At 35.5% G+C, this 18,262-nt stretch overlaps 1 protein-coding gene across 2 annotated transcripts in view; it reads left to right on the forward strand.

Moving 5' to 3' along the window:
* The window catches only part of LOC113493121 (leucine-rich repeat-containing G-protein coupled receptor 5-like), a 240,709-nt gene that overhangs the window by 211,627 nt on the left and 10,820 nt on the right, over window positions 1-18,262 (forward strand). The gene's annotated exons all lie outside the window — the stretch shown is intronic.

Genomic DNA, 18,262 nt, shown 5'->3' on the forward strand with positions numbered 1-18,262 from the left:
TTATTTTAGGAATAGAATTGTAAAAAGAATCATTTCATTACTAGATAACACTTTTGAAAATACACGTTACTTTTGCACCTCTATTTTCTCGAAGTTGACTCATTCTTTTCCACAATAAACTTACAGAGTAATAACTAGACAGAAAAATATAAAATGTACGAAAATCGCCCCTGTGGCGCGTCTGCCTCGCGCGTCGCCACGGCCGGCTGACCAAAGCAACAATAATAGTTTCATCAGCTAACATCTACTCGCTATGTGTGAAACTTACGTTCTAACATTCTACTAGGTATTTCAGAACTTAGTAACAAGAACATTTAACTCGTGTTCATACGTACCTACTGTTGGTTATTTAGTTCAATGTATTAATGTTCATTATTTTTCTTTTCAGGTAAGTACGTCCAAACTCTTCTGGAATACTTTGGTGTTTTTGTAGGGTGAGTTTTTGTAAGTTAGCAAAATTGTATCAAATTAGGAATAAGGCTGACAATTAATAATGGTAATTTCATTATTAATAGTCATCAGTCTATATTTACCTCTTCATGTATTCTTGCCTCTAATGGCTTTTCAATTTTCTCCTAAGAATAAAACACTCAGTCCTATTTCATGGCCGAGAAATAATAACATTTAGTCTGCTCATAATCCGAATGATCCACAATTTACATTCAGTTTCATAAACCACAAGAAAACCACTTCCACCGAAATATGTAAACAGAAAAACATTTCCAAGTTTGTGGTAATATTCAACCTCCTTAACAAAAGGTTCTAAACCTCCTTCATTACTTTTAAGCGGGAACGGCGGCCATCTTTCTCCGGTGTCGCAGACGAGTCGCAACTGTCTCCAACCTCTACGTCACGACATTAAAACTTCTGGATAAGGCTCGAGAAACATCAAAGTTTTTCATTTTCATTTACATATTTTCGTGTGGAGAGAAAATGTTTTTGATGTTATCTTAGTGCTTTTAGCACATAGATGTATGCTGGATGGAACGAATGGGAGAGCGAGTTAAAGCACTATGACTCAGTAGAGCTTTGTCTTCTATTTTCCCACTTACCTACTATCTAAATATGTAACTTCCTAATCTCCATAGCTACTGTTGTCAATATTTAAAGCCACCAGACAGAATTGACAAAAGCTGTAACTGTCAAGTGATGCTGAACTGTCAAACCTCGTCATAAGGCATAAGCATACGTATCCACACACATTAATATTCAGTGAGCTCAGGTATTTTCCTCTCATGAATGTCAGCCGTACATTAATTATCACACAGTTGAGGCATATCTAGTCACACTCGCGACAACACTCAACTCGTAAAACTGAATTAAAAGCGTGAAAACGCCGAAGTTGCGATGTGTGATGAATTGCCGGTAATGCGCGCTCGCGAGCGGCGCCCTGTATGACTTGTGTCTCGTTAAAACTTATACAATGTTTGTTATGTTATCATTTTTATTTTTAAATTCCTTACGCAGAATAATTTTCCCGCAAAACATAAATAAAGCCAAAGAATATACACTTAAAAAACCACTTCTTTGTTTAAGTACTAAAAGAAATGCTGGATCTTGTTCAAACGTGAATACTTCAATAGTTCTTGTTCTGCAAAGAAAGGAACATTAATAACAGCGAGTATTCAGTAAAGGCTACCATATTCTCCTTTAGTGTTTGTAGTTATCAACTGAACTGGCAAATAGAGGCCGTTACGTGATCGTATTAAGCACGTACGTCTATAATACATACATCTCGGTACAAGTTTTCCTTAACGAGCTAGACTTTCCCAGAGTATTTTATTCTACGAAGGCCGGCTAAACAGCCAGCAACCATTACTATAATGCGTATAGTCCTTTATCACACCAAATGACAGCTTCCAGTTAATGTTCGAATGAATTTAAATTGGTAATTATTAATAACGAACTTTGTGTCTGTCGTTAAAATTATCCGAAATCCATTTAGCTCGGTCTGATTTAAAAATAGAAGTACATTTTTTTGTGAATCGAATAAATACTCTTTGAGAATAATGAGATGACATAAAAGCTTTTTAAATAATTCACTTTTGGACATTTTAAAACGGTATTTTGAATTATAGTTTCGAATTAAGAATTTTGTTTTAAACCGTCGTTTACGTCAATGTCTTTAATTGTTATGATGATTTAATTCGTTGTTCATTAATTATGGTGTGGCTGTTAACCAGATAGGTTAATTTAGATGAGACGTAATGCATAGATTACACGTAGATTTGTGATGGAGATAACTAAGATAATGATAAAGTTACGAGATTACTGCTTTACTACTAACTGAGATTGTAATACAGAGTAATTAGAATGGATATTACCCGATCATAATTTAATAAACACATGTTTTATAGATCTATCGCGACTTATATCCAGTTATAGCGATGATCTACAAAGCTTACTTAAATATGCAAGCAATTTTAATTCCCTTTACCCAAGATAAAACAACTTTAGGTTGACTGTCGCCAAATTTCGCATGTAAATTATCAAAACCATGCAAATGTTGGCGCACGACAAGTGACCCGAAACATGCGGCAGAGCAGGTAGACATAATTAATTCTTAGCCAACTATGCCTGTATGTTTGAATATTAAATGCGCTAAGAGATAAAATGGTAATGCGTGCATATGCATGCATATTTATATGCGGCGAGTTAGGGGGCGGATAACGCCTAGATCGGATTAACTCCGGTTATTATTGCGATGTGGGATTAATAATATTTTTTATAGGAATAACAGGAGTAAACATCGTTATGTAGCGGGTTTACAGCTTTGTGATGACGGTGGTCGATTAAATAAGTTGTTACGTTTATTATGCCTATCCTAGGTGTCAAGTTGTTATTTTTAGATTCTCGTTTCATTGACGATGTCTCGTGGAATGGGCATTAGGATCTTGGAGATTACACAGGAAATTGCTTGAAATTATAATCTTTTTTTACATTTTATATAGAAATGGGATACAAATATAAGAAATATCTTACAATTTTATTAAAAAGAACTGATTAATAACTACTTGCTATTTTTTTTAGTTCAATCTGTCACAAAGGCAAGCAGACAATTACTATTAAAGACTTTCATTTATATTCTATAGAAACTACAAATAAAATAAATATTTAAATGGAATTCTATATAAGTATACCAATGTACGTGTCTGGTGCCAAACATAATGAAGTACTCTCTGGAATTAATCAGTTCGGTCTGATAAAAGTGGCGTTTCTAATTAAGTAATGTGCTGGATTGGCAAGGCTTAGTGAATTATTTCGTATTCTCGCAATAGGTGAGAATTCGTGTGTTAATTAGATATACGACTTTACTGGGATATTAAATTCTGTAGTTAAGTCACAGCTTTCGACAAATATAGATACAGAGGCAAATTGTAGAGGCTTTTTGTACTGATTTTTGTTAGATACGATATTAAACTATGTTAATCGAAATTATAGATATTATCCTTATGGTTCTAAGTGAGTCATGGTGGGTTTACAGTTCTATGCAAGGATTTGTGTGCATGAAGTGCAGGTTCGTTCCCATGCGGTATTATTATACTTATATTATCCTTAACCGTATCATATTCAATAATTATTTTATTTTCGGTATAACTAGAATTGAAGCAGAGCTTTAAAAAAATTCTACTAAAAACAAAAGTTGTCCAAACATTAAAACCGCGATTATACTTAGTATCCATGCTTAGTTGGTAACGTAGGTAACCACGTAAGCACAGGGAATCCAATGTGTTGAGCACGTGAGTGCCGGACAGTAAGTAAATGTAACCTTTTTGTTTTATAATAATCCCAAATTGTGCCGAAACCCTTCCGCCGCTTACACAAACAGGGCGCGTGAATAAATACGGATAAGTCTGTTAATCTGGTCGATTTTAATGTTTGCGCATATACGCGTAACGAATAACATTATTATCAGTAAACAGATTTTAAGTAAATCCTTTATTTAAACCCTTTTTATTTGGGTCAAATACACAATAGATATGACACACAACGTACAGGAATAAGTTAAATCTGATGACTGTTTAACCTCTTAAGACTTTTAAATACCATAATATACCTTCACAATAATTTGTCAGGACAAGCATATTTTCTTTAACGATTGGATAGCGCTACCAGAAATTCAAACGCTCACGGTCATCCGAATCGTCCATGTTCCTTCAAATCTCTTAACCAGAAAATATCCCAATCCCTGACTATCACAACTACATCAATATAAATTTTAAAACCGCATCTCGGAGATACCGCAAAATATCGTCTGAATTTAAACGGCAAATACCGCGAACAATGGCCGGCTTTGTCTTTGCGGTATTAACCCATTAATAACATTAACAATGCGGTACACCGGCCGGGTAATTGAACGCCGGTCCATCTGTTATCTTACCGTGCCCTAATGAAATTGTCTGTGAACGCTAATTAATTATGCTTAGACTCGATTCGGATACTCATACTCGTGGCGGCTGAGAAAAGTTGATGCCGACATGTTTTTGTTATGACTGCTGCATGGAGGTTGCTTCGGAAAGAGATCGTTATGCTCTGGTGCATCTAAGTCTATCAAGACGTAGAACTTAAGACAAATTTTGCTTCTAGTATTTTCTTATTAAAAAAATACTATATTTTTAAAGTTCAGTATGTAGCTGTGTTTCTCTTTTTAATGGTTTCAAAACGTTTCGAATACGAAAACATTTTACGATTTATTATGTCAGTCATAAAATAGAATGTAAACGTGCTGTTCAATCCTATCAGAAAGAATGTTATAACGCTTAGCAACTAAGTATTCGCTTATACAAACTGTCGCAACAACTAAGTAGCAAGCGGATAACACGAAGCTATTAGTAATAAACAAAATGAAATACAATGAATGTTCTGATTACATCCAAGATACTAATCAAGATTTCATTCAAGGACATTATGAGACAAGTAAGCCTCACGTATGCGCGAGCGTTGACCTAATTGCGTAAGGCGACAGGAGCCTATCTCGGCCCATTTAATAAAGCCTCCGAAATAAAAAGTAGAGAAACTCCGTACACATGGCGACGTATGAAAATGTTATTTTGCACATTTCCCTCAAACGCCCAGCGTTCAGTGTAATCCCGAGGATTGGGGTACACATTCGCAACAATACATTTCCCAAATTGTCTCCTTGAAGACGCAATAATTTAAAAAGGCGTAGCCTTGGGACTCGAACTTGTGATTTCATTGTCGCGTAACGCGGATAACGCGGCCCGAGGTGCCTATTCGCATTTTTATTTACGTCCCGACGCTGTTTGTTAATGACGATGATGTATTGAAACAATTTCTTACACAATCTTTACATTAAATTAAAAAGGTTCCCCAGGGCGCTATTGTCGGTCCGGTGCTAGTGAATAACTTTAGCGAGGGGATCGGCGTAATTCGTATTGTCGGGAGCTAGTGGCGGCGTGTAGTACACAGGTTCATGCAGGAACTGGTCCCGGCGGGAGGCCTCGCTTGCATAAAGCTGACAGCCACACTATGGAGGATGTATTAAATCAGCCAACGTGGAAAAGATTTAATCGGAATGCTTTTCACTACGCCGAGACCGCTAAGGAAACGAAGGTGTAGCAATTTATACTCCTTGCACTGTAAACAGACATACACAACTTAGTTGTATTGTACGTAGTCGCTTAAGCTTTATCTGTATTTGTATCGAGACAGATAATACACACTCGTTCGACGCAATATTAGATGCTGTTCAACACAACGTTGTTCACAGACAAAATACAAGCTTGAAAAAGTTTACAACTTGGCTTGTTACAAACGATAATTAAGTTTCTTGTCCTGAATCTTTTCATTCGTCTTATCAGTGTAACATCGTTACTTTGATGAGAAATTCAAAAGATTTCATTTAAAGAGATTCAAGTAAATTGCATATGAAGAGCAACACAAACTAATTGTTTACTCAGACGTCTAAACAAAATCGCGACGAGATTGCATCTGCGAAATGGGAACAAAGTTACAGCGAGAGAGTCGCCCGAAACAACTATAACTATCCAGCCTTAATCCAATAAAAATAAAGAGGATTTTCCCTTGTTTTCTTATTTCCACCTTCGCCAGTTGTTCCGACCACCTCTGATTTCCCAAAGGGCTTTATTTTAAAAATCCACCTCAACGTTAAAAAGGTAAAAATATTGTACTTGTGAATTTTTGAATCAACTTTCCTTGTTTCTGTAGCGCTGTCTTGATTTTTCGTCGCTAGGGGATCATTAATGTGAGCCCTTGGGGTTTAGGCCACTAGAAACTTGTGAGGCAGCGTGTGGGGTGAGCCTAATCAGCAAGGGTTGTGACGGAGGGTTCAGCAAACAAGGAAACTTAGAGCGACTAGTTTGATCACACTACAAACGCTTTTGAGAGCTGAAATTCTGTTTTGAACCATTTGCGGTGCAATTTGTTCGAGTGTTCTAAAGTATAAATGTCTTGATGCAAAATACAAATCTAAATGCATTAGTATCTATTCAAATAGGTGTTTGTCATGTAATAAGCATGCGCTCCACATCGAAATAAAGCAGGTAATCCATTTAGTTCTAGCAATTAAGCCTTCCGATCGCTCTATATATCTTCCTTTATAGCTTGTTTTCATTTCTAAAACTGGGTTGTTGCATAAAACACGAGTATAACGAGTAGCTTATAGTAAAGGCAATATGTATATGAAATGGAGCGTAAAACACACAAACATGTGAAACTGTATTGGCCCTCTTTGCTGTTTCCTACACTGTGTAAATTACGGTGTAATATCACCGCGCAGTAAGCTGCGATCGCGATTTATCTGCGAGTAAACATATTGATTGTTGAAACAACACTATTGTATACATATTGTGGGAGAAAGTGGGTTCTGTATGTGACGGGATGACACAAAAATAGCTTAGAGTCGTTGTAGAAGCTTTACGGTTGTTTATGTGCGACTACCGCGTTCTAGCGACGATAGTTATCTTAATCTACGCTTCTTTATGACGTCATACAGTATTTTGAATACAATTAGGTAACGTACCTCGGTCGAACATCTCCCCTTTTGCTGTGTTCACGATTTAGTGCCGATTAGTTCCCTACAAGGCAGTACAAGGTGCCGATGTATCGATTCAAGAAATAAACATTTGTTACTGCGGAATGGAAAGGCCACCATTACTCGTGTTCCAAGTCCCATTCACATTTCTTATCAAGTATACACGAGGACTCTCCTCTTACTTTATAATACTGATTTCAATACAGCTGTGTCTAACAAACAAACCGTAAAATATGTGAGTTAATTTCATTAAAATTATTTGTCTGAAATTAAGTCTTTATAGTTTTAGAAGTGGATAATAATACATGCTTTATTTGTGAACTAAATTTAATTAAATTTTAAGATATATTACTAACGAAACTTGATATCCATTGAACATTAAACTATAAAAGCGTGTCGTTAAAGAGTCACTGTGCAGGTTAGGGCCAATGCAAAGTCTGTGCACAATAAACACTGTGTCGTTGTTGGAAAACAGCGCGCATAATGTCGATATAGCGAACAATAACAGCTCTCGTAAAATTTGATTAACCCGTCGCACGCCGCACTGTAATATTGATGTGTGATATTCACGCTAATTCACTCACACATCTTTCCCTTTAATATTACTAGAATATAGGTATTTTAATACACGAAATTATATAATGTTTAATGTTGTTCGTGATAATGTAAAACTAATTTGAATAGCGTAAACACGTCATTATTAGTTCGCTGTTATTTTGGTTGACAACAAAATGCGTCCGAGTAACGGTTACTAATCTGTATTATTTGTTGTGTAAACACCCGCTTAGTGTTTTATATTTTATAAACACGGAATTTGCGGGATATTTGGCCAATTTAAATAAATAATAAACTGTTTTTCAAGTGCCTTTTAATATTAGCTTGATTGACAAAGCCGTGGAATGTTTGCGTATAATCAATTGATTGCGTATATTCATCAATAGAAATCGTTCAAAAGTTTTCTCACCAATCGCTTGATATAACGTAACACATTTATACAACATTTAGCATTGACATTTATATCAATAAAGAACAACACCATCAAAGCATGAACCGTAACTAACACGATTACAACCCTTTCGCAGCCACTCTATATTCCATTATTTAAATTAAATTAAATATAAAAATATGACAAAAAGAAAAAAATAATATTTTTACATTGTCATATAAATTAAAATATATTTTTGTGCCAGCATTTTACGGTTAGCTGTATCATATGTTGCAATATACTTGTATTAAAGGCATTTAAAGGCTTTTAGCTTCCGCATGCACTACTAGGCCGTGATTTAGATGTCAGCTACATATTTTACGGGTTTTAAGGATAATAGATCTTCTGTCTATATGCATACGAGTGTTTTATCTTTGTCGCTTTTTATTGCTAGGTATTGTGGCGATAGAGCTTTTTTTATACTGCTGTTTGTTACTTGGGATTATTTCGTTGTTTTCTTTTTGAACATTTTTATCAAACATTATTTATTTAAATCATTATGAATAACAGCTCCGATTACTTTTTAAATAGACATTAAAAAAAGACTGATTACTACTACTACTTTTTTTTTACTATCCTTCCGTCATTTTGATAACTAGTCATTTTGAGGTCAAGTACAAAACAAGCACTTTTAAATTACCAAAAAGAGCATACCTGTATCTCACAGTCAATTGATTATCCACTTGAAATTACCATTAAACACATCATAACTTTAACACAAATATATTTTCATAAACGACGATCCAACCAAAAAAATCTATAAGATCTCCAACAAAAGCCTTTGAAATCAAAGTAATCCGCGTACTATAATACAGGTCGTCCAGTCTCACACAACAAAGGGCTTGTAGAAGTTATTTCCGCGACACTTGGACCCGTTCTTTATTAATGCCCTTCGTTCAAATATCGGGCATTAACCCAGTCTGGCTGCTCTCTAGGGATGCGGTGATTTATCACAATTATAGGGATTTCGGACGCGAGGGACCAACTAGAGGCATGACCGTGCGATACTCTAATACTAGGTTAGGTCTGTCTTAGTATTGAGATATTTGAGATAGTATTGAAGGAAGAATATCTATACTCGTACATACTTTTTCTTTTTACTGCGTTGAGGCATACCTACCCTATACCGTATGGATTATCTCTGGAATGTAATATTTTTTATTCTATTCCAAAATTGTTATGGAAGTCGATTTAAAACACAAAACGACCGTGTGTTAGTTTTTATTTAGGACAGTAAATTTTGCTTACAATTCTTGAAAATAATTAAACTAGGTATTAAGTGAGTAGCTAATACGCCTTTTTCCATTTTCCATTCCATAAACACGATGCTTAGTGCTTATTTTTTTATTCTTTGTCTCGACTCGCATTTAAAAAATATAAATAAGACTACCATATTGCATTTATCATATATAGGCAACAAGACAAGTGTCTGGAGGAGTAAAAATCACTGAAAAGAAAATCTAGTAAAAGAATCAAGACACCATTAATGTTGATCGCTGATTAGTTATTAACATTTCAAATAATGACGTAGCGCTTATCTCTCTGTGTAAATGTAAAAGTTCAAAACAAAATAAAACAGAAGTACCCCAGAGGGTCGGCTGTAATTAAGGGACAACGTTTAAATACAAACAATGTGCCCAATTATAAAAACATGACATTCAGGGTTTGCTTTATCACTCACTTATTTGTTGGATTTGAAAAAGGTTTTATTACGTACATACTGGATTATTTTATTATGTTGTGAAATATGTATTTTTCTTATCACAGCAAAAAGCTGTTTTTTTTCATGATTATTTTCGTATATGACTGTAGAGATACAGTTACATTTGTTCAAGGATATCCAACTTTCAGGCATAAACTTTTTGCATATTTATTAACAAATACTGCATTCTTGCATGCCTTGAAACTAACGAATCTTCAAATTTTAATCTCAATAAAACCTTGCTTTCCCTTCTTAAAACAATAACTCAGAATTTTATTGAAATGATTGTTATAAATCATACTATTATTATTCCTTTGTTCTAAACTGGTCAGGTTTACCCCACATTACTTACACGTGTAACGGTGCAGTGTGCCGTGCAGGCTGACTCTCCCCTATGCCGCGTCAGCCTTGTGATCCTAAAATAATATACGCAGAAGGTAAAAAGGGCAATATGTTATGCGTATTAGAACAGTGAAATAAATCTTCACCAACAGGTATTTTCCATGGCATGGCATTTAAACTTTATTTTTCTTTTCGGATTAATTAATTATAACTTGCAATTTAGGCCCTTAGTCTTGATACCTCTACTTTTTCTACTATATATGGAAGAAAATTATTGAAACTCAGTACTTTTAAGGCAACAACGTATCTATACATAAAAAAAACGACTCTACAATTCCACCTTCGCACACAAGAAGACTAACTACTCCTTACTCTATAACACGTTAAAATAGAAATACATAAATTATAAAATAAATTTTCATTTATTTTTCCTCAAAATCTACATCATACAAAATACCTTTCTATTCAGTTTCCGTGGACTGTTCTCTCTTTTTATTTCTACTTTTTTATCAGTACGGGTCAAAGGGGTGGGTCCTACGATACTCGCAATCACTTAACGACCCTATGAGGGTCCAAAAAGGATTGTTATAGATAAACTTCTTACATGTATTTCGAACAAAATAACGTTAATATTTTTTTTACACAAACAAATTGTGATAGCTGAGTAGTAAGTATGTTTATGTCTTTAAGCAGGCCGGTTATTTTAGAAATAGATTCTTGTTACATAAAGACCGCAATTCAAAAACCATTAAAACAAATGACTGCAGAATACTTGTAAATAAAGTATTTGTCTGCATTTTTGTATTTATAAGACAGTTCTAGTCGAGGTTGAATGTGAAAACAAAAAACTGATTAAAGAATTCCATCTGCCGACAAAGCAATTGACTCGCACAATCTCAGATACAAAAATAAGAAACAAATAAATAAAAGGGCTGATATAAACTCCGTACAAAGCAGAATATATCATTTCCATACATATGTAACGACACAGAATTCTCGAAAATCCTTGACAAGTTAGAAACAAGAAATAAGTCCATATCGCGATATCGCGACGCGTTGCGTGTAAACTTTCAAAACAATAGTGTATCTACGTTCACGCACCAAGTTTCGTCTAAAAGCCTTTTGTTCTTAACAAAAAGCCTCTGTAACTCATGCAGTAACACTTGAGACTGCCGGCTTGGTACAAGTCACAATAAATCACGAACATGTTTTATAGAACATTTGAAATTAGCAAGTGTTGGGTACTAAAAGCTAAGGTTTAAGAAGGGAGTGTTAATATAATATGTTAGTATATTAACGATATTTTGTTATCACGCGAGCTCGATACTAACAGTAACTATTAAAGAAATATTATGTATGTTAGAAAGCAACTTTCGTCGTTACGTGTACAAGTATACGGAATATTCTAAATTCGTCGTCACAATACCTCACATTATTACCACCTCTTGAACTAAGACGACGTAGAAATTCTCCAGAAGCATAATAAGTGCGATAGTTGAAGAGCAAGCGAAACTTTCATAATGAAATAAGCAAACGTTTCCCGAAACTGTTTCGCTTAAATACTATGCGTATTATCGAAACGGATTCAAAGTGAACTATGTCAAAGTACTCACATTTACACATGGGGATTTATATATTTACAGCTGGCGCAAATATACCAAGAATTCATTCGGAATAATCAGAATACAGAAATTTCCACACGCAGCCCATTCACCTAAATTGAATTTCTAAGACGGCTCCAAATTTTCTGAGCAATAGTTGGTAATGTGGGTAGAAGTGAGCTCTGCGAGCTGTAGGGGCGCGCGCTCGTGTCTTGGGCCCAGCGCCTCTGCTGAGGGCAATTTCACCCCCTTATCTTCTGGAACCTTAGCGCGTGACGCGAGGTTATTTACGCGCCCGGCGCCGCCCCTAATCCCCTATTTATTCCCGGAGATGTATCTGAAAATTAGGGATCACGTCTAAGGAGGGATCCCAGGCTGGTTAATTTGCGAGATTCAGGGTTCGCGGTGTTTCCACGGAAAGCCGCGTAATCATTATGATACTGATATGTTGGGGCACTGATTTTGAGCTGCATTAATGTTTTGATGTAGGATCGTGCTTTACTTTTTGTAACATGTATATGCTAACATTACTTGGAAGATTTTTTATAACAGTTGGAGTTGATTCATCGTAGTAGTAAACTTTTAAGCACAATCAACACTGTGTTATCGACAGATCGTTTTTATCTCCCCTCACCACTAAATCACGGCTCGAATTTAAAATCCACAATAAGACGGAACCACCCACATTTATTGATACAGCCAACAGCTATAAGATTTTCTCGCCTCCATCAGTACTCCATATAAAATTCGCAATTCGTCTGGCTGTGTGCAGTTAAACCCGCGTTAACCTCTTCAAATAGCACCATTCGTCGACCCCCTTCGCACCGATACACTATGCCATACACAGTTATACGTCTATAACACAGCCATTCCGTCGAATGGGCGTTTTAAAACACTTTTCCGTGTGTTTAGGTCTCCGTCGATCTCTCTTTAATGTCTACGGCCCTGGAATGAGACAAGAACTGGAATAGTGATTGGATGTGACGCGATTTTATCGATAGTCGAGATAGATGGTAATGTCTTGTTTTATATTGTTTTGCCATCGATAAAACTAAAACGGTGAGATGTAAGTTGAGCAGATAAAAGTTAGTACATTATTAATTCAGAGATATTATTTTATTTTATACTTGCTGTTGCCGTAACAAATCTCATCGGAGGGGGCCGAGCCGTTTAAGAGTGGAGAGGTAACAAACACACTCACATACTTTTGCATTTCTAACATTACTGTCATGTGCAATATGTGTATTTTTTATAATTTATTTAAGGTTTATGAACAACATTAATAATTTCAAACTGAGGTGAAAAACATTAAATAAATAATCAAATCAAGTCGTTGTGACTAAATCCTGACATTAACACGTTCAAACATTATTTTAGTAATAAATTTCGCCGTTAATTTATAATTAATAAACACGCAACGATTTTCATACCTGCAAAAGAGTGTTTGGTTTAGATTTGTATAATTTTGTAAATGCTCCATTCCGTGGTTTGAAATTATTCAATTTAAAAACGCAATACTCCAAGTCCCTGTTTTACATGAACGATAAAGCGTTTTACACATGAGACCTTCAAGTATTCAGATCTTCTTTTATAGGTATAGCGATAGTAGTAAAAAAACTAAAACGATCTGTCCCAGTAGCCAAATGACGTTTTCACATGATTTTAACATGAACTATCAAATGTCAAACTAGCTGACAAGTCAATGTTAGTTAGATTGATATTGCCTCGCAGAGGTTTCACAAATACACCCACCCAGACTCGATGCAAGCATTCGTGGATCATATAATCGTTTGTACCACGAGGGATCTAGCCTAGTTAGTTTGGCGAGATGGATTCAACCAGTCGGCACATAAAATTGGAATTAAATTGTATAAAAAGCACTGAGAGCCGTAATTATCGACACACATGCAGGCACATCACTATCCGTGAGAACGTGACAAGAAACCCGCTGTATGCCTTTAACGAAACCGTTAAGGGCTAAGGGATTTTCAATTTTGAATTCGAATCTTATGTCCTTGAGACGCGAAGGGATTATATTAGTTGAGGTAACCCCGATCACGAATTATTACTAATCTATACTAATATATAAAGCTGAAGAGTTTGTTTGTTTGTTTGAACGCGCTTATCTCAGGAACTACTGGTCCAAATTGAAAAATCCTTGTGTTGAATAGACCATTCATCGAGGAAGGCTTTAGGCTATAAACCATCACGCTGCGACTAATAGGAGCGAAGATAGGTACAATGGAAAATGTGAAAAAACAGGGCAGGTATAAATCATAACTTATAACTTCTACCCACGGGAACGAAGTCGCGGGCAACAGCTAGTACTTTATAACACCGTTATTGCGACGAAGTAAGATCTATTATGGCAAGTAAAATAAAAATTATTTTTATCATATCTACTATTGTAAGGCTAGTTTTATATTGAACGATTAACTTACTTGTGCTATTTCAATCTGGCCTCTGCAACGTATTTTACTGGATGATACAGTTCCCATAATACATTCTACATATGATCACCCATCCATCACGAATCGCGAAGAGCGCGGCTTAACCCTGACTTCAGAATATCTGTAGATAATCGCCATCGTTCATTATAATAATTAATCTTAACGTCATAGTCACCAATTCACGTACCGAACGCGGCTTTTCCTTAACTACTGAATTTGTAGACATTGATCGCTAGTTAAAATTATTATTGTTATAAATTAATCATTCTTACCTTAATTATTAACGAAGTTTGTTTTTCCACTTTATATCGAATAATGTTGTATTAAAGTGCGGTCTCCTGTACTACTTATAGTCTAGGAGCGCTCCGATTATTTCTAAGCCTCCATTTGACTGTCGTAATTGCTAATACTCTATTCATTCTAGTCTTTAAGGCGAACTGATTGTTTCTCTCGTTATCTAAGTAAATTAATTCTATTTTTGTGGTAGTTAGTGTCTGATCTTACTATTTGTTTCAGCTTATGTGGGATTAATTCAATTACTAGAGCTATTTTCTGAAAGCGATTTATATAATATTATATTATTTTTCCATTTATTATTCTGGATTACGTAAAAGAAGAAAGGCAACTTTCTCTATGTCTCTGACACCAGCCAGTATGCAGTTTTACTGACCTAAGGTTTCGTTGAAAATAACATTTCTAAGGTTTACTTATTAAGTCAAAGTCAAAGTAATCGTATTAATAATATAATAATTCCTTATTAAGTATTATTTGAGTAAAATGCCAAAATCAAGCTTGTCCTGTCTCTTGCATAAAATTTCGATGAAGTGTGCCATGTAGAGGATCAGTAGGATTGAATTCTGTTTGAAATTGCTATTTTTTTATCTGAAACTCCGTTTAAACATATTTTTATCTCGCCAATACATTTGCGTAAACAGTAATATAGTTTTCCAGTACAAAATCAAACATCAATATTCTAGAAACTCGACGTCCATAATTAATAAAATCTCATTAAAGTAGAAATAACATCACAAGTCTTAGCCATCAAGTCGTTGAAACTTGGCTACTTAAGTTATTTAACCAAGTTCAGTGTAAAACTCATCGCGGCGGTATTACAAACAGCTTCGCAGTAACTTTCAATTAATATAGGTTCTGCTGTATTTCATAACTGCGCCAGTTTCGAGGCTAAGAAGTAAAAATATTTCTGTTCTTTAAAAATTTACCACCTGCCATCGAAACGAAACTATTTCGACTTTTAGAGACTTAATACATTATTAAATTTATCTCTATAGCACAAATTTTGTGATCAGACATGACATATAATAATATTACTAAGTACGTAAAAAATGTGATTCGTTCAATTTTGAACGACAACAAAACAAATTGACGCATCACAGTTTACACACATTTCAAATTAATTCCAAATTGGTTTTAAATAAAATAAACATAGAAAAGTATATTACATGGCAGCGATTACGAAAAGAAGTCATCATTAGTCTCTCTGGCTTTGTGTTTTCAAACTGGCCGGAACAAAAGCCGAGGTCAATATTTAACTTGCTCTGCCCCGAACGAACTAAACGAAAACTTTCCATCAGCGTACACTAAGAGCTTTTGTTGTTCTTTATTTAAAATTGTAAAATTGAAAATGGAACGCCGAATTAAAACTTTTTAATAATGTTTATTTTTTAAGGTTGATATTTTAAAAGTGTTTTATTTTTAAATGAAACGTATTTATACACATATTTTTTTAATGGAAGTCACCAGTCATAAGTAATTTTGTTATATTATTGTTTGTTATTTTTGTTATGTTATTTATGTATTTGTTGTTATATTAATATTAAATATTTTACTAAAACCAAAACGATGTATGACTCCTTTTCCAATACTGTAATAACAATTGAATGCTCTCATTTAAATTGATCGCTTTATTTATGGCTGTATAGTGTACACTAATAAAACCCACAAAAACGATTACGAAGCAAATCGGATTATTTTCTGATAGCAAATGTTACTAATCATATTAATACATTATAAACAGTCGGAAAACGTAGCCAGTGTTGGCTTCACGCCAAATGAAGAACTTTGTGATAATCAAATGAGATGTCATATTTTATCCAAATTAAAAATGTCACAATTCTCATTCAGTTACTTTAGCGTCGGGATAAATGACGCATTTAATTAATTTTATATTTCAGCCAAGCAGGTTGTGTATCAACTTTAATTAACATTAATGGACTCGCTGTCACCCATGTCTTCTTAAATATGCTAGACTTTCAAAAATGTTCGAACGATTTCCAGATAAGGTCCGAGGATAGCTAGCAATCCGTGAATTCTCAATGTCATTATAATTCCGTGACCCTTTCTTTATATCGGAGACACAAAACACCCTTCCTTAAGGAACCTTAACTGGAGAAAGTAGTCGGGAAGGTCGCTACAGGGCAATGGACACCCTCGACAAAGGCCCTCAGAGGTCACATACCTCCGCTAAAAGGGTTTTTGTAAACACTTCCCCTTTCCGATAGAAAACGCGTTTACTTTATCTAACAATATCTTCTTAGAAAGGGGTAAACCACCCTTCTTTTTGCAGAAATCACTACTTTAAATGTATACAGACATGTCGTACACTTTTATTTGCGAAACGAATCGGGACCGTGTGTAAGTGCTGGATGTTTTTTACGAAATAACTTTATGTTTGCTGTAAACTGCGCTATTTCCATTTATGAGCTGATACGAGAGTAAAAGAATAAACTGGAACAGCTGCTCGTCATTCCCGCACATTGTGAGAGCATAGTGAAGGAGATTGGTTATTTTGTCGTCAGTTCGGCAATAGCACGCAAATTGTTTGCGAGATATAAGACCTCGTCGTTACCTTTGATAGAAAACTCAAGCAATTCTATGAAACATGTTAATGTTTCACAGAAAATCGTGTCGGAGCTCCGACAGACTATAGTTTTTTGCTAAAGAATTCCGAGAATGGTAAAGTATCTTTTAATTTTCCTTTATTCACTTTTAACTACTACAACTCAGGTCCCGGACCAAACAGATTTAATAAAGCTCTCAGTAAAGCAGGCAGCTCGGCAGCTCCTAAGGATCACAAAAGCCTCCTCCCAAAGTAAACATTTTTAAACAAGCGCAGTCATTACGGCCATTTTGTTTTGCATTTCACAAATACGTTGGTTGTTAAATTGGAGCCGCTAGTGACACAGCAAATTACTTTTTAGAGGAAATTTCGCGTACTCACTGTTGTAACGAGCGTCGGGTGGTCGCGACCGCAAACAAACAAACCTACCAACTAAAAGTTTTAACTTACGAACTTGCTCGGTCCCGAATTGCGTAATAGTTGGAGCGGCGACCTGCGTCACTCGTAGGCTCCGACGCGATAATGAGCGCAATAACTGGATGCCGGCGAGTGCCCGCAGCCTGGCGGTATGTACGTACCGGCTGACTGTACGGGTATCACCTCCGTGGAGACGTGGTGCGAGACACACATGTATCGTGCAGACCCAGTCTGAGCTGAATACGTACATGATATCCAGATAAATGGAAAAGCATTTTTAAGACACTTATAACGTGTGTCATTTGTACCTAACAGCCAAATACCAATGTGATTTGTATTTTATACCCATTCAGACATTAGAGACAGTTCATTACAGTCCCCAATAAAACATAATACCAGTCTGATTAAATTCTATTAATCAATTACCTTACCATTCCAACCCTAAGTGAACGTGCAACTGTATAAAAATATTTGAAAATAAAAGAGGAGCAATACAACTATTTAAAAACACATTAGCCGTTGCTTACTCAGTGGCCACTTCAAAGGGAGCCTATTTAATATATACGCTGTTCGCCGGCATCGTTCCACGATAGTGGACGCGAAACGTGCAATTCACTGAATTACTATAAAATTGGCATGAGAAAATGCCAGGTTAAAAAGCGAATAAAGCCTTCCGATCGTTTAACCGGCCAGTTATAGGAAATTGTGACTGCGTTTAATGAAATTGTTATAAACATAGAGGGGCTTGGAATAATCGTGGGTGCTGTGAGAACCGCCGTGTGGGCAGGCGGGGACATGCGTGCTCTGAACATAGGCCGCCATCGCTTACCAGACGAAGTTATTTTTAGTTTAGTTAGATTTATTAAATTATTATAGACATTAAAACAGGAAAT

The sequence above is a fragment of the Trichoplusia ni genome, chromosome 4 (assembly GCF_003590095.1).
Source record: "Trichoplusia ni isolate ovarian cell line Hi5 chromosome 4, tn1, whole genome shotgun sequence".
Classification (NCBI taxonomy): Eukaryota; Metazoa; Arthropoda; class Insecta; order Lepidoptera; family Noctuidae; genus Trichoplusia; species Trichoplusia ni.